At 43.0% G+C, this 23,681-nt stretch overlaps 1 protein-coding gene across 1 annotated transcript in view; it reads left to right on the forward strand.

Annotated features, from left to right (window-relative positions):
* Positions 1–23,681, forward strand: part of RHOA (ras homolog family member A) — a 103,906-nt gene that overhangs the window by 905 nt on the left and 79,320 nt on the right. The window lies entirely within an intron of this gene.

Consider the following 23,681-nt stretch of genomic DNA (forward strand, 5'->3'; position numbering starts at 1 on the left):
TGTTTTTTTTTTTTTATAAATTTTTGTACTGTTTTAAAAGTTTTCCAGAGGTGTGAGGGCTGTTCTTTATATTTATTTTACCTGATTTATCACTTGTGTCTTAAATTGTATATTCAACATTAGTATAATCCATAAAGGGTAGGTAAAAATGACTTATTTGTAAAGTTGTACACGAGGATACCTCCCTTGGCCATCGTTTCTTTGATAAACATCGTTCTGTGCTCATTGAGATTATGTGGAGAAAGATGGGGAGCATTTTGGTTACTGTAGATTTGGGCAGACTTTACAATCTATTTTGCTTATTACTTGTAGCTTTCATTTTAATGTGAAAGTTGCATATATGAAGTGGTTTGCGTATTTACTGTCTTAACCACACTCATCTGTTGCTGATTGACGCCATCTTGGGTTTGGAGGAGTTTTAGTGACCCAACCCAAAGAAAAAATGAAGGAAAAAGAAGCCTTTCTGCAAATAGCAGACACAGGAAAACAGTGTTAGAGCTCATTTCAGGAGCTAGCCGTCTACTCAGCCCAGATATTGCCTCTATTCTCTGATATATATTTAATAGAGAGCACATTTTCCCAGCTTTTGTTTTAAACATTGTAGTCCAATAAGTTTGTTTTTTTGTTTGTTTTTTTTTTTTTAAAGAATCCGAGATAGAGGGGGAACTATTTGGAAATCCGTTCCATTTTGTTTGTGTTTACATTTTAAATTTAACCAGATTTATACAATGTGATCTTATGAAACTACTTTTGTGTGTTATAGTTTTGATAAAGATAAAATCTGCAGGAATACTGTTAGAATTTTTTTGGTGATTTACTATGTTAAATACTATGTTTTTAATTTGCTTTCTTTAAAAAAAAACCAAAAGCCATAATGCACTGTCATCACTTGCCAGATTCATTCATGTAATATGGGTTTTAGTTTGATTTAGATCTCTTTAAATACCCAGCCTGTGCTTTGATTTGTTATATTTACAAACTTCAATTAGTTTAATTTTAAAATTTATTTTATAGTGTCAGTTCCTGTTGTGAATAGTTATTTATTAAAGAATGTGACTTATGACTAGGGTGTCAATTAAAAGTAATTCATTTACCATTTGGCTAAACGTGAGAACCTAAGTGGCATACTGGATCATACTAATCATCCATTGAGTCCTTCATCCAGTATCTGACAGTGGCCAGTCTGAATTGCTTGGAAAAAATAACTAGCAGATCCTAATTGGGTGATCCCTTCCAGTGGTAGGAGGTAGTCTTAGGGAATATCACCTAATAGTTATTAATGGAACTGTTCTCCAGAAACTCATCCAAACTTTTTTTTAAAATTCTGCTCTGTTTCTGATAATATTAACATACATGTAGGCAAGGCTAGTGCATTTGTTTTTTTTTTTTTATATTTAGCTCAAGGCAAGTTAATTCAGATACTGGGCTTGAAGTCTTGGTCTGATGCAGTATGGCATATCTTATGTTCTTACGTAAGTAGGTATTCCCCCCCCCCCCCCCCCCCCAAAAGAACTTAGTCTAATGGGCCTGATAAAATAAAGTGCGCCCAGCCTAATGCACGTGCGTTTTGGGCACGCACTCATAGTGTCTGATGCAATAAGGAGATTAGCGGGTCCTAACCAAAGTGTCAGGCTGATACAGTAAAACCCGCGGGAGAGCCACTCTCCTGTGCACGCAATTTAGTATGTAAATGAGGGCCAGTGGTAAAAAGAAGCGCTAGGGACACTAGTGTGTTCCTAGCGCCTCTTTTTTGACAGGAGCGGCGGCTGTCAGCGAGTTTGACAGCTGACCCTCAATTTTGCTGGCGTCGGTTCTCAAACCCGCTGACAGCCACGGGTTTGGAAAACAGACGCCGGCATAATTGAGCGTCCGTCTTCCGACCCACGGGCCGACTTTAAATTTTTTTTTAATTTTGGGGCCTCCGACTTAATATCGCTATAATATTAAGTCGTAGGTTGTACAGAAAAGCAGTTTTTTCTGCTTTTATGTACACTTCCCTGGCGCTGGCAGAAATTAACGCCAGCCTTTGGGCAGGCGTTAATTTTTGAAAGTAAAATGTGCGGCTTAGCTGCATATTTTGCTTTCTGGATTGCGCGGGAATAGCTAATAGGGCCATCAACATGCATTTGCATGTTGCGGGCGCTATTAGTTTCGGGGGGGGGGGGGGGGGGGTTGATGCGCATTTTCGACGCGCTATCACCCCGGAGCGCACTGTACTGTATTGGCCCGTGTAGCGGATAGCGCCCATCACATTTAAATTGCATGCAAATGAAGACAGCTATTACTGCCAGATGTAGGAAAGCATGCTCAAAGGTTTGGGCGCCCAGTACACTTTTTTTTTTTTTTTTTTTTACACTGGAAAATTAAATCTAGCTCTGGAAGTGGAGTAAACTTTATTTGCAGTCAAGGGCTCATGAAAAGCACCAAAAATTGATCCTCTGTGTTGCAATAAATGTGCCCCTTGTACAGTAGGGTTGTTTAGTGAGATTAGTATAAGATTTAGTTGTTGGGATTAGAACAAAAAATTAAAAAAATCTATACAGGGATTAGTGGAATGGAGCATGATGATTAGCTAAAGTAAACCTTTATAAAAAAAAAAACCAAGGGGGAGGGGGTGATTCCTTTACTTTTGATAACAAGCATTGTACATATCTGTAAATGATGCATTTTTGCTAGGAATGCACAAGTTAGAAGTCTGTGCACCCAATGCAATATACTTCTGAGCGCCAGAAACATACATTTCTCCCTAGCATGCCCTTTTTGTGCACTCCGATTCATTTTCATTAGAATATTGCATTTGGGCACACAGGGGATGAGAATGTGTGCACATTAGGAAAACGTGCTCAGTATTAGAGCCCGTTTTTGCGCATGTCTTATTGTATCAGCCTATAAGTTTGTACTTGAGGCAGTGAAGGAAGATGTGACATGTCCAAGATCTCTAGGAGCAACAGTGGGATTTGAACCCTGGATCCCTGATTTTATCCTGTTGATTTAACCACTAGGTTATCTCTCCTCTAAGGGTTTAATACTAGTGATTTGTGCATAAGTGATGTGTGGTGGTTCCTTTTGACAAAGTTTGCAAAAGTCTGTCTTCGTATTGAGTAGTGTATTGAGGAATGACTTTATCGCTACTACACCCTTTCACGAATCTGAATGGAAAAGTCATCTGAACCAAAGGCACATAAACTGAGTGTTATTTCCACTGGGTTTGTTGTTGTTTTTAAACTGTCTGTTTTCAGTACTACTCAACTTTTGATATTGCATATTTATCCCAAGGGTAGAAAAATGTAAAGAATACCCATATTTGATGGTAAACAATATAAATGCAACCAGGTTCTATAAGAACACAACTTGCCCTTTATAAGGGACAATAATACTGCATTATCAATATAGTGAAGGGTTGTTATAATGACTTTCTGAAATTGTCCTGTTGGAAGAACATAACTCAGAGACTACTTAATTTGTTTGTCCTGTACTATGTTGTATAGTGGGTTTTTTTTCATAAGTTCTGTGTGAATCTTAGATATTTGATTTCAAGTGTAGCTATCTGGTCCTATAACATTTAAGTGTTAAATTGACAGAATCTATTCTGTTTGCCTTGATTACTAACTAAACTCATTAAGATAATAGAACCAAACGAACTTACAGGATTTACAACCTCATAGCCCTAAGGTGTTTGGATATACTGGTGAGTTCAAAAAAGGGTTTATGTTGACTTTCACCACATAAATGGCAGTTGAGCTAATACAAATAGAAAGTCTCTTTTTCCTACCTGTTGATTTCTCTCACATATCCATAAGTTTCTTGCATTTTTGTTTGAAGGCTGGTCCTGTGATTCTGACTATACTACACATATCCATGCCGGAGACCTGAGTTTGATTTCTGATCCTAAGCTTAACCTTTGTTTCCCATACATTGCCCAATGAAGGGAATTGCAGTCTGGTCTCGGATCATGTACATTAACGGTTTGGCTGCCTTGTTAGTCTACTTGAAAGTACTTTCTGTACTTTTAATGGATGGTCTGGGAGAAGGGGGTCGATGCAAAAACCTGTGGGTTAAAACTGTACTCTGAAATTCATGCAGTTTTTTTTTACTCCCAATGCAGCAAGCTGATGCTATCCTAATACATTGGGTGTTTAAAAAAAAAAAAGTGCACATGCTGGAAAATGTGCTCAGCATAGGATGCAGGCACATTTTAAATCTTGATGGTATCATCAAATGGCAGCCCTGAGTTGCAGAAAGATTTGAGCTGCTCTAGCAGTGTTGCAGCGTGGTTTGGGTCCTCCAATCCATCTAGCCCCGAAAAGAGAGAATGTGGCGGCAGAGTCAGCCATGTCCTTGCTGCTAGCTGCGGGAAGTTAAGGCTGCTGTGTGCCTGAGAGGCTCGAGAGTCCTCTCCCGCTCCTCTTTCGCCTGTGCACCTGTTGCCATGCAACACCCCCTTGCCTGTCCCTGATACCTGTCTTGAAGTAGGAAGAAAGTGGGGAGCCCTTGCTAACAATGCTTCAGGCACTGCTCCCACCACAGCATCTCACTGAAGACCCACAGCTTAAGACAGCCAGAGAAGCTGAGGTTGCAGCAGGCCTCGCTATGCAACTGTAGGATCATCTTCAAGTACCTGATGCTTTTGGTCTACTTCTGACACAAGAGCTGGAAATGTAACCACTTCTGATCAGGAGTAAAATTTCCAGTGCTAAAAAAAAAATTATGCCAGCGCATCTCTGTGCATTGGGAGGCAATATCTAATGCCTTCATTTGAATGGAATTTCCATTTGAGGACACTAACTTAAATGCACATTTCTGAGTGGATAACTCCTTGCTGCATCAGCAATAAGGTATATGCTAAAAAAAAAAATAAAAATGTACGCACAACTACTAATAAACTGTTCTGCTGAGTGCACTTTATTGCATCCTCCCCCAGAGAGAGTTCCAAGTAATTGTGAATAAAGGTTCATGTGTCTGTGGCATCAGTATTGCTTTTGTTTGTTTTTTTGACTCATTGGTTTTATCCTGCTCTGTTGTACTTCCAGCTCAGTCAGAACCAAGGCTTGGAGCTGGCTCTATAAGCCTGCCTTTCCAGCTACCTAGGGATTTTTCCCTTATATTCCTGCCCCTCTGTCAAACAGATCTGTTTTGGTCATGGCAGTGATGGGACTGTGACCAGGGGCCTTTCCAGAACTCTGCAATCATGGGGCCTAAATCCAGCCACTATTAAGCAATGGCTTTGAGCCCCATATCACCTTGTCCCTTCTGCTGGTGCCGTGCACACAGCAGCCCCAGTGAACCTGAGGAGTGGAAGAAGTATTGGTTCTGACTGAGTTGGAAAGGAGCCAAAAAAGTCTCTTGTATTTTGAGTCTCTAGAGCATTTCTTCCTTTGATGACTTTGAAGATTTTTTTCATTTCTATTTACTACATATTAACCTCCTTTTCTTCCCTTTCTCTCTGATTTATTGATTGGTTGTGCACTGTTCCGGTCAGTTTTTGCTGAGTGTACGGTATATAAAAGTTGAAAAAATAAACTTATTCACTATTATCCCTGCTCTGCTTCATGGGCCAACATCAAAAACTGTTTGTTTGGCACCAGAATTTTTACTACACACTTACATTGGTATGGAGCTTAAAGGAAATTATTTATTTTATAAAGATTTACACAGTTATCTAATGTGTATGGTGCCATAACCATAGACCTAAGATTACTAGATTGTTTTCAGATGACTTAACCTTTAGAAGTTTAGTTGACAGCCTTATTTCTATGGGTGTTTCATCTAGGAGCCATAGGGTAAGGTGTTTTGTTTTGTGGTGTTTTTTTTGTTTTTTTGTTTGTTTTTTTAATGGGGTTTTGGGGCAGGGACTCTGGTGATTTTTAGTGTTGGAAGAGTGCTTAAAAAAAAAAAGTGTGTGTGTTTGAGTGGCGGGAGAAGTTAGTGGATAAGGATTGGTGGGAGGATTCAGATTAGCAAGGAAGGATTTTGGGATCTGAACATGGGGTTTGATTAGAACGGTGTTTCCCAACCAGTGTGCGTTCAGACCTGATCAGAAGGGTCATCATTGTTTGATCAGATCCAGGTTAGCTCTTAGCACCTTGCATCAACGAGAGACACCACACCAGCATTGGCTCTTAAATGTGTAGGAGCTCCTCTCTGAGAACTTGCAGTCATGCATGCCCTCATCTTCCTAGCTATAGCATGAGCCCTGGAGTGTGGTAATTAATGGGCAGCATGCACGGCATAGGCACCTGGTCCCTGCTTTGTATAGCACACATTTCCCATTCTGAGCTTTCTCCATTGAGTCCTTTCAGCTTCTATCCTGTCCGAAGACTGAGTGAGATTGGGAAAGCATTCACCGAGTACTGAATGTGACTTACTCTTGAGTTTTGGGAGTTGTAAGCTCTGAAGTCTCATTTCGCAGCTGAGGTAGCTAACTTAAGCCTGGATTCTTTAAGGTCACAGACCTTAGAGAATCCGGCAGTAGTGGGGGGCGGTCCTGCGATAGGTGTAGTTGTTTGGCGCGAAAGGTGTAGTTATTCGCAAAACTGGCGGCAATAAGGAATCTTACCTTTCGCCGCCAGTGATGTGTCCACAGCGTCGGCCCCCCGTGCCGGGCCGACTCTGCCCCGAGCTAGCTATCGCACTCAATAGCGTTAGAAAATGACCCCCTTAGCTGACTGCTTGCAACACAAGGATATCTTCCTTTATCTTGTACTTTGTATATAGAGGGAGCTGGTCCATCGTGACAAGTTCATGTTCTCCATCCCATCTCCCTCCTTGTTTAAAATTTGGAAGACAAGTTTTATAGTTGAATATAGACAAGCTTATTTTAATTAATGTCATCGCCAGTAATATGTTGTTGAAAGAAACATACATTTTTGGTTAGATTCTATTTTACATAGAGATGAGCTTTTTAATTTTTTTGCAAAGATAGAACAATCTGAGCTGTTTATCAAATGTTATAAAGTAGCTGGTACCTTGGGTCAGTCCTTTTTTATTATACAATAATGCACAGTGCTTCTAGGGAGAGTGATTCATTTTGTTCACCATGTTACTGGACTTGAGTTAAGGCTAGCTGCGGATTCTACCTTGTTGGGATATTTTTTCTTATCTCTTCAGGACATCAATTTAAAATAATTTAGATAAGGTATTTCTGCTTGCAAAGAGATCTATTTTGTCACTGGAGATCTTCAGAGACTCCTATGTTGCAGTGGAGGACTAGCAAGCACAATCTTTTCTCATGGAAAAGAGCGCATGAAGGAAGGCATCTTCATACAGGGAAAAAAATGACACTGCTGTATTTGAGCACTACCTTTGAAGGCACGAAGTTTGATTTTGAATGATATTTGAATATTTTATTTTATCAATTGTTCAACACGAAGGTTCCTCGGTAAAAGTTGATTGTATGCATAAGGAGTTTGGGAGGGGTGGGTGGCGGGAGGGGGGATTTCATGATATAATGTTTTTATATATTTGGTGCATGGTATGTGAAAGGACAAATTATGTACTATGAAATTTGTTTGACATTGCCTGAATAACAATAAAAACAGATTTCCTATGTGTAGCAGATGGACTTAGGACCAATGGGTATAGTGTGCTCCTGATAGCAGATGGAGACGGATCAGATTTCAATCTGACGTCAGCCCTAGTACATATACCCCTGCAGGAAGCTCTGCTCTTCAGTATTTTCCGTCTCCATAGCAGTTGGGGACTCTGTACTCGCTTGCACAGCGTTAGAGTATTCTAACCAAAGAAAACGTAACTCTACAGACGAGCCCCGCTCTCCTGCGGTGATACCTAAGGGTCCCTTCCCCAGTCGAGATTCCTGAGATGATTTCTGCGATCCCTCAGAGGTAGGCCGCGGTCCGGAAGCCGGCTCCCAGCGTGGACTTAGCCCCCGGCAATGGTTGCGGCTGAGAGGCAGCGGGTGCAACTTCGAGCGCGGCGGGGAAGGTACTTTCCCTCTCCTCCCGCAGCCGGAGACTGCCCGGAACAAGACCGGGAAACGCTGAGACAAGGTAAGGTAGAAAACTTCCTAAAAGTCTCCGTTCTCCGAGGCTCGAATAGCCGCACAGATTGCCAGCTGGCATCAGTGCTACCGGGTTGATCAGCCTATCTGGGCTAGATCCCGGTCCAACACGAGGGTCCTCCCACGTGGAGATCTTTCGAGGTGGTCGCCATATTGCTCACGTGGTCGCCGTCACCAGTTTCATTTGATCGCTGCCCTGTCTGCCGAATCGAGCTGTGCGCACACCGGCAAGCACATAAGTGCCGTGCGCACAGCAACGCGCACAAGGGCGCCAGGCACACAGCCACACGCTTCACTGTGCCGGGCACATAAGTAAAACATGTGCGCACAGCGGCGCGCGCATCTGACCTACATGCACAACTTTGTGCACCCGGAGCGCATAACTAAGCCTCCCGGCGTACACGTGGATGCACAAACTGGATTTTTCTGCAATCCTACGCGCACAAACCATGGCACCACCGGACAAGAAGTTCAAGGTACAGGGCCTCTGCCCAGCATGCCACATCAGAGCTGCACAGCACGAAGAAGCCACAGCCCTGTGTCTACAGTGCGATGAGGCACTGGGTGAACCAGGCCAAGGTCCTCTCCAGCTGGCACTGGGATCCGGATCCACCGACAGTACACCGGATCTGGCTACTCCCCGGGGACGCGGCGCCTCTCAATTTAGACCCAGCATCCTTCTGGGAAGAATTCTTCAAAGGCCTACATACCTTTGTCCACATGAAACCGGCACCCCCGATGCCACAGCCTGCCTCAAAGCCCCAACTGTGGGGACACGGACACCTTGGACGAGGATCAAGACTCCCTGGAGGAAGAGAAAATCCCTCCAGGAACGGAACCTTACCAAACCATGAGGCGTTTCTTCGCTAAAGATGAAATATCTGACCTCGTGACTCACAGCCTGAAAGAGCTCGCTATCCCAGGCACGATTGCCACAGGGGAACCGACGACGAACCCCCCCCCCCCCCTTCGAGGGACTCAGTCAGGCCTCCTGCCATTTCCCTTTGCTGCAGGCCATTCAACAGCTGATTGACCTGGAATAGGAAGCTCCGGAGGCCACGTTCAAGGGGGGACGGACCCTGGCAGCCCTATATCCCCTGGACCCCGCTGCCAAAGACCTCCTAGCATTCCCCAGAGTGGATGCCATGGTGTGTGCATTCTCAAAGCGCACTACCATCCCATTCGAGGGAGGAACGGCACTTGAGGATGCCCGGACAGACGTATGGAATCCATCCTCAAACAGTCATTCGACGTTTCAGCTATGTCACTACAGATCACTGCCTGCTGTGCCGTGGTGACGCGCACCTACTTATCAAAGACCAGGAACGCCACCACACCCGTAGAAGCACTAGAACCAGTAGTATCATTCCTCATGGATGTGACCTCCGACCTGGTGTGCACCGCAGCCAGAGGCGTTTCCTCCGTGGTGGCAGCCAGAAGACAACTCTGACTCAGAAGCTGGTCAGCCGATGCGTCGTCCAAGACGAGATTCATGAGAATGTCCTTTAAGGGAACCCTTCTGTTCGGAAGCGAACTGGAGAAGTTAGCCGACAAATGGGGCAAATCCAGTACCGCAGCTACCGGAGGACAAGAACAAGAGAAGCCAGCGCCCCTCCCACCGAACATCTAAGGGCAGGAGATCACAGCACTTTAAACCGTACAGAAGTAAATATCAAACACCTCGCCCCGCAGGCAGGGGCCAGTCCTTTCGGAACAAACACAACAAAAGGGGAGCCGGCGCTGGTCCAGGCCCCAGCTGCACCCCGCAGTGAAGATCAGCTGATCCATCCACAGGAAGAAGCCATAGGGGGCAGACTTGCCCTATTCTACCAAAGATGGGTCGAGAGAACCTCGGACAAGTGGGTCCTAACCATCATTCGAGAGGGATATTATCTGGACTTCCACAACATTCCTCTGGACAAGCTTGTGAAATCTCCCTGCCACGATCCTTTCAGGAGAACGGTAGTGGAATCTACACTGACCAACTTGCTTGACTTAAAGGTGTGGGACTACCTCCAAGTCCTCGGTCTCATGACATCCACACTGGAATTGGTCCCATGGGCAAGAGCTCACATGCGACCCCTACAGCCTTCCCTACTGTCACGATGGAATCCGATGTCCCAGAATTACTCCATTCGCCTCCAGCTCCTGGAGGAAGTTCAAACCCAGCTACAATGGTGGCTACAAGAAAACCATCTGAGCAAGGGAGTAAGGCTATCCCCGCTGACCTGGCTCCTGCTCACCACAGATGCGAGTCTACGAGGGTGGGGAGCCCACTGCCAGGAACTGACTGCCCAGGGGCAATGGGACAAGGAAGAGTCGGGATGGAACATCAACCAACTGGAAGCACACGCAGTCAGGCTAGCCTGCCTACGGTTCAGTCACAGACACCGGGGCGAATCTGTCAGTCATGTTGGACAACCCCACAACAGTGGCCTACATCAACCGCCAGGGAGGAACCAGAAGCCAACAGGTGTCCCTGGAAATAGACTCCCTAACGGCATGGGCGGAAGCAAACCTACAAGAGATCTCAGCCGCCCACGTCGCGGGAAAAGACAGTGTCACTGCGGATTACTCAGCAGAGAAAGTCTAGACTGGGGAATGGAGGCTATCGAACACAGCCTTCCAGTTGATAGTAAACCGCTGGGGAATACCAGCCATGGACCTCCTGGCAAGCCGGTCAAACACCCAAGTTCCCAGCTTCTTCAGTCGCAGACGAGAACCACAATCCCAAGGGATTGATGCTCTCGTCCAGACTGGCCACAGGAAATCCTGCTATATGCCTTCCCACCGTGGCTGCTACTGGGCGGGATCATCCGCAAGATAGAACACCACAGGGGACCAGTACTTCTAGAGGCCCTGGACTGGCCAAGAAGACCGTGGTACACAGACATGCGAAGACTACTGACAGACAGCCCTCTCCCTCTACCTCCTCACAGGGATCTGCTCCAACAAGGCCTTATCCTCCACGAAGACCCAACTCTATTTTCTTTTACGGTCTGGCCATTGAAAGGACAAGCCTGAAGAAGAGTGGATACTCGGGGGCGGTGATTGACACTCTGCTCCGAGCACGGAAGTTTTCCACATCTCTAACCTACATACGAATATGGAGAATATTCGAAGCCTGATGTGAAGACCATGACATCCTCCCGCAGACAGTCGGAATTCCTACAGATCGGCTTACAGAAGGGGTTGTCTCTCAACTCCATCAAGGTGCAGATGGCTGCGTTGGCCTGCTACAGAGCCAAGGTGGGGGGCGCCAGCCTATCCTCTCACCCGGACGTCTCCCGCTTCCTGAAAGGGGTCAAACAGATCCGACCACCCCTAAAGTGGCCGGTACCTTTATGGAATCTCAATCTAGTCTAGACTTCCTAGCAGGAGCCTCCTACTACTAATATTGAAGACTGCATTTCTAGTGGCAGACTGTTCGGCCCGTCACATCTCCAAGCTTCAAGCACTGTCCTGTTGAAACCCTTCCTCAGATTCACACCAGGATCCATAAAGCTACGCACTGTGTCACCTCCTTCCTCCCAAAAGTGGTTTCTCACTTCCAACTAAACCAAACCATCTCGCTGCCGTTGCCAGACGAGCATAAGGACTCTGAAGAATCTCACCGCCTTCGCCACCTTAAATGTCGGCAGACTCCTAGTCCAATATCTATCTGGAAAGGTCTGAATCCATACGAAAGACGGACCACCAGGGAAGAAACAAGGGGAAGCAGCCTCACGGGCAACCATAGCCCGCTGGATCAAAGAAGCTATCAAGGCGGCCTGCGTAGAGGCAGGCAAGCCTCCACCTCTACAAGTCAAGGCCCATTCCACTAGAGCCCAGGCAGTGTCCTGGGCGGAAACCAAGATGCTGTTACCTGCCAAGATCTGTTGGGTGGCGACATGGTCCTCCATTCATACCTTCTCTAGGTTCTACCGCCTGGATGTTCAGGCTCGGGAGGACACAGCATTCGCAAGGGCATTACTAAGTGGGCCACGGGCAGCCTCCCACCCGGTTTGGGAGTAGCTTTTGTACATCCCTTTGGTCCTGAGTCCATCTGCTACATGCCAGGAAATGGAGAAATTACTTACCTGATAATTTTGTTTTCCTTAGTGTAGACAGATGGATTCAGCATCCCGCCCATGGCTGCCGACAAACATGGAAACCTTGGGTGACAATTTCCCGAGAGCAAGACAAACACGGGTAAGCCAAACTTCCCTCTAATTAGGACACCCATACCTACCGGATGTCGGTGTTTCTTGGTTTGAGTGCACTGGCGGTCTCCAGCTATGTCCACATCAAGTTATTCAAGTTGTTCAGTCACACATATATCCATAATTGCTTTTCGAGGAGAATACTTAAGAGCAGAGCTTCTTGCAGGGGTATATGTACTAGGGCTGACGTCAGATTGAAATCTAATCCGTCTCCAGCTGCTATCAGCAGCACACTATACCCGTTTTTCCTGAGTCCATCTGTCTACACTTAGGAAAACGAAATTATCAGGTAAGTAATTTCTCCATTTAATCTAAAATTTGAAAGACAGACTGGTAGGGCTTTCAGTGTTTTTCTAGCTCTTCTTTTAAGCCATACAAGTCCTTTCTATGTATCCACTACACTGCCTGTTCCATGGAGGCTGGTGTGCTATATAACGTTTTTGTTAATGTAGGTGTACCTTGAGCTTGAAAAGGTTGGCATGCACTGGGTTAGAAATTAGTTGGCTTTTCTCCTTTTGGTTTTAGAACTTAGTTTTAGGGTCTTGTTGTCTCTGTTTATTTTGTTTGCAAGTTGGTATATCTACCTAATGTGATATTTGGGTGGTTTTGTGGCCTAATTCAGTGGTTCTCAACCAGTGTGTTATGACATCAGTATGTTATAAAGTATAAGGTGGTCTTTTGCCATCCTCTGCTGGCAGAATACTGTACTCCCCAGTCTCCTGCTTGCCCAGTTGCTGTTCCCACTTCCTCTTTTACCCAAGCCTGTAAATACTGACAGCCTGGGCAGAGCATAACAGCAGGGTCAGTGGAAGTACTAGGTGTTGGCAGCAGCATGGTCTCTCCTTTCCTCCGGCATGGGCCCACTCAAAGGAAGGGAAAGCCATGCTGTCATCAGAAGTAGGAGGAAGAGGAGCAGCATCAGCCCCGGACTTGCACGGGGTCTGATTTTAAATAGCAGGAGGAGCAAGAGGCAGAGCAGCATCAGCCTCTGCAGCCCACCAAAAAAGAGTCCTGTGGGCCACAAGGTGAGGAGGCAGCTGCTTGTGCTTCGGGGTGAGGGAATAAGTAAGAGAGAGTGCATATGTGTGTAAGCAAGAGAGAAGAGTTGGTGAGCAATGGACCCTTCCTCTCTCCCTGCTAATCCACAACCATCTCAGCGCACCTGGAAATCAAAGGTTCCCAGGTATGGGAACAAAGGGCTTTTTAAAAATCCTTATTAGTTTTTAATTATTGGATGTTTGTGTCTACTGTTTGAAATATTTTATTGGTGTTTAGAAAATTTTTTAAATTATTGGATATTATATTCATCAACTGCTTTTGAAATTATTTTTTATTAGTGTTTTTACTACTGTTGATGTTTATATTTCTTTTTATGATTTTGTTTTATTTGGAATGGTAATGTACGCAGTCTGTCTTTTTGGTTTTCAGTTCAATTCTTACCTGCATATTTCTGTTTCTACTCTGTGGTCTCATCATTTTGTATTTGGTGAAGATCTGAGTTGTGCATGTGTGACCGATGTGAGTTAGATTCCTATAGCAGCTTGACTTTTTCTGTTTTTCTAATAGATGTATTGGTGTGTTAGGGCCTGGTGTAAATTATTTGCAGTATTCTTTTCATGAGTAGGGATGTTAACTTTTGAGTGCTGGCATTTAATGTTGAATTGGTATGGGAGACTTACTATATTGTAATTGGTTTTCTCATGGTCTTTTGAGGACTAAACCCACATCCAACATGCATAAGAATAGGCCTATGCCATATGTTTCCCTTTTTTTTTTTTTTTTTTGTTTTTGCTGAGTTTTCTGGTTGGCATCTTAGCAGTGCATGTAAATGTAATATACATGTTGCAAGTGATTTTTTTTTTTTTTTTTTTTTACAGAATACTGTACTTTAAATGTCCTTAATGTTAAAAATGCATAATTCTAATTTTGTGTGATGGAGGGGGCTAGCTGTAAGGTTTGCCTAATACTTTGTGCGATAGACTTCCCCTTTTTTTTTTTTTTTCCTGCTGCTGGGCCTGGAAGTAACAGCGGAAAAAAAAATGTTAGTGGCTCTGTAGGAGATAATGACTATCTCCTACAGAGCCACTTCCTGGCTTAGCAGAGGGAGTCAGTCAGTCAGTGTCACTGTGCCCAGAAGTGATGCTCTGTTCTGTCCCCACATGGCCTCTGACCATTTTCCTACTGCCAGGCAATATTAAGAAAAGAACTAGCTGTAAATTTGAAAGACTGAAATAAGATTCGTCATACCCTGAGACTTACAAGAGAGGTTTGTTCCTTTCAATAAAAGATATGGAGCATGATACAGAACTCAATAAAGCTAAGATGAAGGCAGCAGCAAGAGGGGGGCTTTCCAGTCTTTTGCATGAGTGTCACATGTATGATTTTTTACCCACCGATGAGAGATTGTATGTGTGCACTTGGTGCAAAGAGCTCTTGGCTCTCAGGGAACGAGTCCGATCTCTGGAGGTTAGAGTAGCAGACTTGGAGGAGCTGAGGGAGACAGAGAGGTACATTGATGAGACCTTCAGGGACATAGTAGCCAAGTCCCAAATCCAGTCTGGCAGCCCCAGTGCTGCCTTGGATCAGAAAGATCTCCCAGTAGGCGAACATCACCCTGGTGTAGTAGGAACTGATCCTGTAGCAAGGACCTGCTCTCTCCAGGTGATGTATTGTCCTCTCGCACTGAGGACAAGTCTCCCAGGGCTACTGCCCAGGAGGGAAGGGTTAGGCCGGCCATCATAGTTGGTGATTCGATTATTAGAAATGTAGATAGCAGGGTGGCTGGTGGATGTGAGGACCGCCTGGTAACTTGCCTGCCTGGTGCGAAGGTGGCAGACCTCACGCGTCACCTAGATAGGATTATAGACAGTGCTGGGGAGGAGCCAGCTGTCGTGGTACATGTGGGCACCAACAACATAGGAAAATGTGGGAGAGAGGTTCTGAAAGCCAAATTTAGGATTTTAGGTAGGAAGCTGAAATCCAGAACCTCCAGGGTGGCGTTCTCTGAAATGCTTCCTGTTCCACGTGCAGGTCTTCAGAGGCAGGCAGAGCTCCAGAGTTTCAATGCGTGGATGAGGCGATGGTGCAGGGAAGAGGGATTCAGGTTTGTAAGGAACTGGGGAAACTTTTGGGGAAAGGGGAGACTTTTCTGAAAAGATGGGCTCCACCTTAACCAGAGTGGAGCCAAGCTGCTGGCACTAACTTTCAAAAAGGAGGTAGAGCAGCTTTTAAACTAGAACAAGGGGGAAAGGCGACAGTCACTCAGCAGTGCATGGTTCGGAGAAATGTATCCTTGAAGGATACTAATGAAACAGGAGAGTTAGGGCAACAGAGAAGTTCCATTAAAAGCAAACATAGTCCATATGCCTATATGTAAAAAATCACCGAAGCTAATGATTTCCGAATTATCCCAAACAACTGAAAAGTAGGTTGTTAAAACAAACAAAAAACATACTTTGAAATGTCTGTATGCCAATGCCAGAAGTCTAAGAAGTAAGATGGGAGAGTTAAGAGTGTATAGCAGCAAATGATGAGATTGACATAATTGGCATCACAGAGACTTGGTGGAAGGAAGATAGCCAATGGGACAGTGCTATATCAGGGTACAAATTATATCGCAATGATAGGGAGGATCAACTTGGAGGGGTGTGGCACTTTATGTCTAGGAGGGTATAGAGTCCAACAGGATAAAGATCATACAAGAAACTAAATGCTCAGAATCTATATGGGTAGAAATCCCATGTTTGTTGGGTAGGAGTATAGTGATAGGAGTATACTACCGTCCACCTGGACAAAATGGTCAGACAGATGATGAAATTCTAAGAGAAATCAGGGAAGCAAACCAATTTGGCAATGCATTAATAATGGGAGATTTCAATTACCAAAATCAACAGAAGCCAACCTTGCACATAAGCAAGTACTCACATAAACATGGTGCAGGACAAAACATCTAGTTCCATTGAAACTTCAAATATATTTTTTATTGTAACGTCAATCATTCAAAGTTCATTTAGTTGAGGCAACTCCATTCCAGGTAATCAAGCGAAACAACAATTAAAGTCCCCCGACACGGTCCGTGTTTCGGGTAAGCTGCATCAGGAGGGTCCACAGCGAAAGTTTAATCTATAATAAAATAACATACATCACGAACGGAACAATACAGGCTGCTAATGAGAAATTATGCAATGTAAATGCGTACCTTCAATGTTGACAGCAGGAGCGCAATGTCTTGTAATAGTGACAGCCATTTAAAGGAAAAAATGGCGCGAAAGAGAAAAACCCCTCTCGCGAGATTCGGGCCACCCACAGCCGAAATCAGACACTCGACAACTTTGACCTCGAGGAGGTATACTTTCCCAGGACAATTCAGAGTCGGGCCGCTCGCCCGCCCCGGTCTCAAGCAGACCTATGGCAATGAAGGAAAATACAGTATTTAACCTCTCTTCACGTCATCTCTCTCCCCTTGAACTTCAAGTCTTAGAGAGGGGACTCTCGTTTGTCCCTACGAATAGAGGAGACAGCTTTGATCTTCAGGTCCATTTGCATCGGTTTTTCCGAAGACTAAAACTTAATTTGTTTTTTGGAGATTTTCCATCGACTGCTGATTGTTCTGTGGTACACCCGAGATCAAAATGGACACCATCGGGGGCTACTGACGTCTCTTTAGGCGCCTTTGAACGCCTCGTTTGTAGAGATGTGAATTTGATTTGTTCCCAAAAACGATACATTAGATATAACCTGTCAATGGATGAGGCTCATGTCATAGGGGCTTTAGTGAACGACCAATCTATTGTAATCAAACCAGCGGACAAGGGGGGAGGCATAGTGGTTCAAAATAGCTCTGACTACGTGGTTGAGGCTCTCAGACAACTGGGAGATACCAACTTTTATACACCACTCCCTTTCAATCCCACGGAGTCCTTACTCCTGGAGATAAAATCCCTGGTTCAAATGGCCCTTGATGCACATATGATTACAAGTAAAGAAGCTAAATTTTTAGTAGCTGCTCACCCCATTATGCCATTGTTCTATATGCTCCCAAAGGTCCATAAATCTTTGGTAAATCCCCCAGGACGCCCGATAGTGTCTGGCATCTGTTCTCTATTGGAGCCGTTATCTCAGTTTGTGGACGTATTTCTTAAACCCTTGGTACCACGCTCCAAGTCCTTTGTAAGGGATTCTTCTCATTTCATATCGATTTTGGACCAAATGGAGATATCACAGTCATCGATATTTCTTATTACTCTTGATGTAGTTTCCCTTTATTCGAACATTCCTCAATCTGAGGCGTTAACAGTTATGGAGAAGGCTTTAAACACTCATCCAGCTCCCCACCGAGTCACTACCCCCTTTTTGATCCAACTTGCGGAGATTGCCTTAACAAAAAACTTTTTTCAATTTCAAGATCAAATTTACCAGCAGAACAAGGGGACTGCAATGGGGGCGACTATGGCACCGAGCCTTGCGTGCCTATACATGGATGATTATGAAGACACTCATATCTATTCGTCAGAATGGTCTTCTTTCATCCATGTATGGCTACGGTACATCAATGATGTCTTTCTAGTATGGACAGGCTCAGACGTACAATTTTTTGTATTCTTTGACTGGGTTAATTCCCGTAATCCACACATTCAGTTTAATTTTAGCATTCATTCTACACAGATTTCCTTTTTGGACGTGGCCATTATCTGGAGGGGTGACCGTTTTGAAACCTCATTGTTCCGCAAAAATACGGATCGAAACACTTTGTTAGCTTATAGCAGCTGTCATCCCAGAGCACTTCGTGACAACATCCCTACAGGACAATTTTTGAGACTCCGTAGACTCTGTTCCGATCGTGCTGATTTTTTGTCACAAGCTCAGAGCCTATCTGTCCGATTTTTAGAGAGGGGTTATCCATCGAGGGTCATAAAGAAGGCGTTTAAGCGGGCACTCTACACTCACCGGGAATGGCTTTTTACACCACCTTCACCCTCCGATGACACATCTTTGAATTGTATTCTTCCTTTCTCGGTCGTAGGCAGATCTGTAGCCAATATGATAAAAAGACATTGGTCAGCTCTTTCCTTGAATGACCTTATGCATGGATCACTCCGGTTCACCTTTAAAAGAGGGACCAATTTACGGGACCGGCTGGTACATACAGTGAGCCACCCCAGTGAAATGCGATTAGATGTGAGAGGCCAACACTCTCCCTGTGGCCACTGTACCATGTGCCAGCACACGGAATTGTTTACAGAATTTGTACACCCTCAGACTGGACGTGTGTTTAAACTATTCTCCAAAACTGATTGTACTACCAAAGGGGTGGTGTATGTGGTTAAGGGCCCTTGCCCCCTGCTGTATGTGGGCAAAACTTCACGAATGATTAAGACAAGGATCATTGAGCACTGTTGCAATATCAGATCCTCCAGAAGTGATGAACCTTTGGTCTCACACTGGCTCCAGGCGGGTCACTCCGTTGCTGCTCTCTCCTTCCTAGCCCTGGAGGAAGTCGCGCCCCCTCGTCGGGGGGGTGACTTTGCCGGGATACTCGGTCGGAGAGAACAGCGCTGGATCTTCACTTTGGACACAGTTTCACCGAAAGGTTTAAATAAGGAAATAGAATGGTATTTATTCTATTAATGAGTCACTAATTCTGCATGGGTGTCACTGTGTACCTACCGCTCTCAGCATCTCGCGAGAGGGGTTTTTCTCTTTCGCGCCATTTTTTCCTTTAAATGGCTGTCACTATTACAAGACATTGCGCTCCTGCTGTCAACATTGAAGGTACGCATTTACATTGCATAATTTCTCATTAGCAGCCTGTATTGTTCCGTTCGTGATGTATGTTATTTTATTATAGATTAAACTTTCGCTGTGGTCCCTCCTGATGCAGCTTACCCGAAACACGGACCGTGTCGGGGGACTTTAATTGTTGTTTCGCTTGATTACCTGGAATGGAGTTGCCTCAACTAAATGAACTTTGAATGATTGACGTTACAATAAAAAATATATTTGAAGTTTCAATGGAACTAGATGTTTTGTCCTGCACCATGTTTATGTGAGATTTCAATTACCCCAATATTGACTGGGTAAATGTAACATCAGGACTTGCTAGAGACAAAGTTCCTGGATATAATAAATGATTGGTTCAGGAACCAACAAGAGAGGGAGCTATTTTAGATTTAATCCTTAGTGGAATGCAGGATTTGATGAGAGAGGTAATGGTGGTGGGGTCACTTGGCAACAGTGATCATAACATGATCAAATTTAAACTAATAACTGGAAGGGGGACAATAAGTAAATCTACAGCTCTAACACTAAACTTTCAAAAGGGAAACTTTGATAAAATGAGGAAAATAATTAGAAAAAAACTGAAAGATGCAGCTGCAAAGGTTAAGTGTTCAACAGGCTTGGACATTGTTTAAAACTACAATCCTAGAGGTGCAGTCCATATGTATTCCACACCTTAAGAAAGGTGGAAAGAAGGCAAAATGATTACCATCATGGTTAAAAGGTGAGGTGAAAGAGGCTATTTTAGCCAAAACAAATCCTTAAAAAATTGAAAGAAGAATCCATCTGAAGAAAATAGGATAAAACATAAGCATTGTCAAGTTAAGTGTAAAAAATTGATAAGACAGGCGAAGAGAGAATTTGAAATGAAGTTGGCAATAGAGGCAAAAACTCAATAAAAACTTTTTAAAATATATCTGAAGCAAGAAACCTGTGAGGGAGTCGGTTGGACCATTGGATGATAGAGGGGTTAAAGGGGCTGTTAGGGAAGTTAAGGCCATTGCAGAAAGACTACATGAATTCTTTGCTTCAGTGTTTACTAATGAGGATGTTGGGGAGATACCAGTTCCGGAGATGGTTTTCAGGGGTGATGAGTCAGATGAACTGAATAAAATCACTGTGAACCTGGAAGATGTAGTAGGCCAGATTGATAAACCAAAGAGTAGCAAATCACCTGGACCGGATGGTATGCATCCTAGGGTACTGAAGGAACTAAAAAATGAAATTTCAGATCTATTAGTTACAATTTGTAACTTATCATTAAAATCATCCATTGTACCTGAAGACTGGAGGGTGGCCAATGTAACCCCAATATTTAAAAAGGGCTCTAGGGGCGATCCGGGAAACACTAGACCAGTGAGCCTGACTTCAGTGCTGGGAAAAATAGTGGAAACTATTCTAAAGATCAGAATCACAGAGCATATAGAAAGACATGGTTTAATGGAACACAGTCAACATGGATTTACCCAAGGGCAGTCTTGCTTCACAAATCTTCATTTTTTTGAAGGAATTAATAAACATGGATAAAGGTGAACTGGTAGATGTTGTGTATTTGGATTTTCAGAAGGCGTTTGACAAGGTCCCTCATGAGAGGCTTCTAAGAAAACTACAGAGTCATGGGATAGGATACCTACAGTATCTGAATGTAATCCACTTTGAAGCGCCGAAAAAGTGCGAAAAGTGGAATGTAAATCTAAATAAATAAATACTGGCGGGCTGATGTCAGTGCTGGGGTATATATACCATGACAGCTTTGCTTTGTCTCATTTGCTGGAAGAGGTGCATAACCCACTGGTTGTGGCATAATCTGCCTTCACTAGAGAAAAGGAAATTATCAGGTAAGTAGTAATTTCTGATTAGGTTCCATATTAGGAGTTAACTACCCAGGAAAAGAATCTGGGCATTATCGTGGACAATGCTTTGAAATCCTTCACTTAGTTTGTGGTAGTGGTCAAAAAAGCTAACAGGAATTAGGAAAACAATGGGGAATGTCATAGTACCACTTTTTTTTTTTTTTTTTAACTCTTTATGCATTTTAAAACAAATGTAACTTTTGAAAAAAAAAATAGGTGATATGCATAGTTAGTGGTACAAGAAGAAAAGGTACTAAGTACTAATATATTCCATAGTGAAAACAATGTTAGACCTCAAAAAAGCCATGGGGCAAGACCATACAAAATAAAGTAATACAATTCAACAATAGAAGATGAGACTTCTGAGCAGATCACTACCCATTAAACACAATTTTACCCGTACATCAAAGGCAGGCTACAATACTATACCACATTTATCATCTATAAACTCAGTTGTAATGAATCAAAAATAAGAAACCTAGATGCATCTAAAATTAAAATACACAAGCAAGGATGACTAATAGTACAAGTAGCCCCTAAAGCTAAAACTTCAGGATTCATGGGGAAAAGCTTCCTCCTCCGTTCCTATGTGACTCTAGCTAAGTCAGGAAATATCCAAATTTTCTGTCCTTTAAACAAGAAGTCCTTGTGGCAAAAATATAGACGAAAAATGTTATGATCCTGCTTGAAGACAAAAGTCACAAGCAGAATAGTTTGCCCAGCCACATTTTCTTCACTAGAATTCTCCAGGAAATTTGATAAATCACTAGTGACTTCTACTGTAACAGCGCCATTTGAGCTCTTTACCTTTTATCTAAAGAAAGTTTTGTTAATTCCAGAAACTGCACTGCTTCCTATTGAGAAAATGTACTATTTCCCAACCTTTAAGAAAGCTACTGGCGCTTTAAGAAACAAGAATGCTTACATTGTGACTCCTGAAGAAGCAATCAATAGGTTGCGAAACACCGGCCGCTGTCGGGTCTTGTATATCTTTAGCGGGTACAGATGGACTATTTAAAATAGCTATATTTAAATCCTGTTTTCAAAGCATCGGAAGGTGCTTCTATGAACTTTGCTGCATATGAGGATAAGACCGGACGACTTTGCTGCATGCATCGTCGTTGTCAGCCTTGCTGATGCAGTTTCTTCAAAAATTTAAGATTTTTCTGTGAGAATAACATTGCTGGCGTTGGCAAAATTATAGTTTCATGCATAAGAGTCCTTTTGCTGCTGTTTTATGTTCTTAATTGTAACATCTTCTCCAGAACCTAGGTAATTCTAGGCTGTGATCTATATTGTATTCAGGACCCATTTTTAGTTTCTCATTATCACAGTACACAAAGTAAATAAGGGAGAACGAAATTGTGGCATATTAATAGACTACATATTATAATGTGATTTTAAATTTGTTTTTGCTTGCAATTTATTTCTTTTGTAATCTCATGAGGTTTCTGATATGCAGAGTTATTTTACTTTGTATCAAAATATTTTATAAATAGAGTGAAAAAAAAAATCTCTCTATCCAGTTAGATGAAAGTATTACCCTGATTAGGCAAAGAATTTTAAAATCAAGCAAACAGTGAGCTAAATTTACTTGAAGAGAACTTTTTTTTTTTTTTTTTTTTTTTTTTTCCCCTGTTGGGAATAGTAGAAGATAAGCCATTAGTATTGTTAAGCCGTTTCCCCATCTGGGAGCATCCAGTTTGTATTACCAGCAGCACAGAAGATTTGTGAGATTCTGTGCTGCTGCTGATACACACTGAATGCTCTCAATAGCAGTAGCACTCTCTTCAAGAGAAACTAGCTGACTGTGCATCTGGTTTTTCAGCTGCCTTGTATTTAAGGGATGAAAAAAAGTACATTTCTCTAATCTCATCTAATTTCCTCGACCTTGTAATATGAGACTTGCCCTTAAAATCAAATGTGTGTTTTGTTTTTTTATTACCAGTGCTTCATATGCTGGATTATGGAGCATTTAGTTTCATTTAGATTTCTGATCATCATCATGAGTGAATCTTGCATCACTGTTTAATGTAATGTAGATAGGAAGAAATGAGCAGTTGGGTTTTTTTTTTAACCTGCTGACCATGGCCTGTTTTGGACTTTGTTTCTTTGTGAATGGGGACTTCTCTAATTGGCTATGAGCACAAGCATACCAGATTTATTTATTTATATTTCTATGCCGATTGTCCATAAAGCTGAAAATGAAAATATTTAACAATACTAAAATATAATTATTTTAAATTGTAAAACAAATCTCCATAAAACAATAAATCAGATCTGATGCATATCCACAATCAATAAAACAAATGACAAAAAATTAAAATCATAGATGCCTAAAACCTTATTGAAACTGAAAAACAATAAAACTGAATAGAACCAAGGCCTTAATAGGTTAAAGAAAAAATAAGATGAAATGGTTATAACAGATCTGGAAAGGCCAACCCAAAGAGCCAGTTCTTCAAAATACGTCTATAAAACGCAAATAATCTAATTAAAGACAAAGCTGTTTAGGCAAGCTGTTCCATAAATGAGGCGCTACCAAGCAAAAACATTCTTCCTTCTCCTCTATAAACACATTACAGACCACTAAGGTGAACAAAGCAGTGCATCCAAAGCTGATCTCAAATTTCTAATGGGACAGTACCACACCATCTGGTTTTGTAGAGAGAGAGGATCCTTTCCCACTCAAAATTCTGAATGCTAGGGTTGGAATTTTAAAACATACCCAGTAGTGCCCTGGCAATCAGTGGGCGTTAGAGTAATCCTCTAACTTGGCCTCAGTGAGAATTCTAGCCACAGCATTTAGAAGAAGCTGAAGTCTATGGATTA

This window comes from Rhinatrema bivittatum, chromosome 4, assembly GCF_901001135.1.
Source record: "Rhinatrema bivittatum chromosome 4, aRhiBiv1.1, whole genome shotgun sequence".
Taxonomy (NCBI): Eukaryota; Metazoa; Chordata; class Amphibia; order Gymnophiona; family Rhinatrematidae; genus Rhinatrema; species Rhinatrema bivittatum.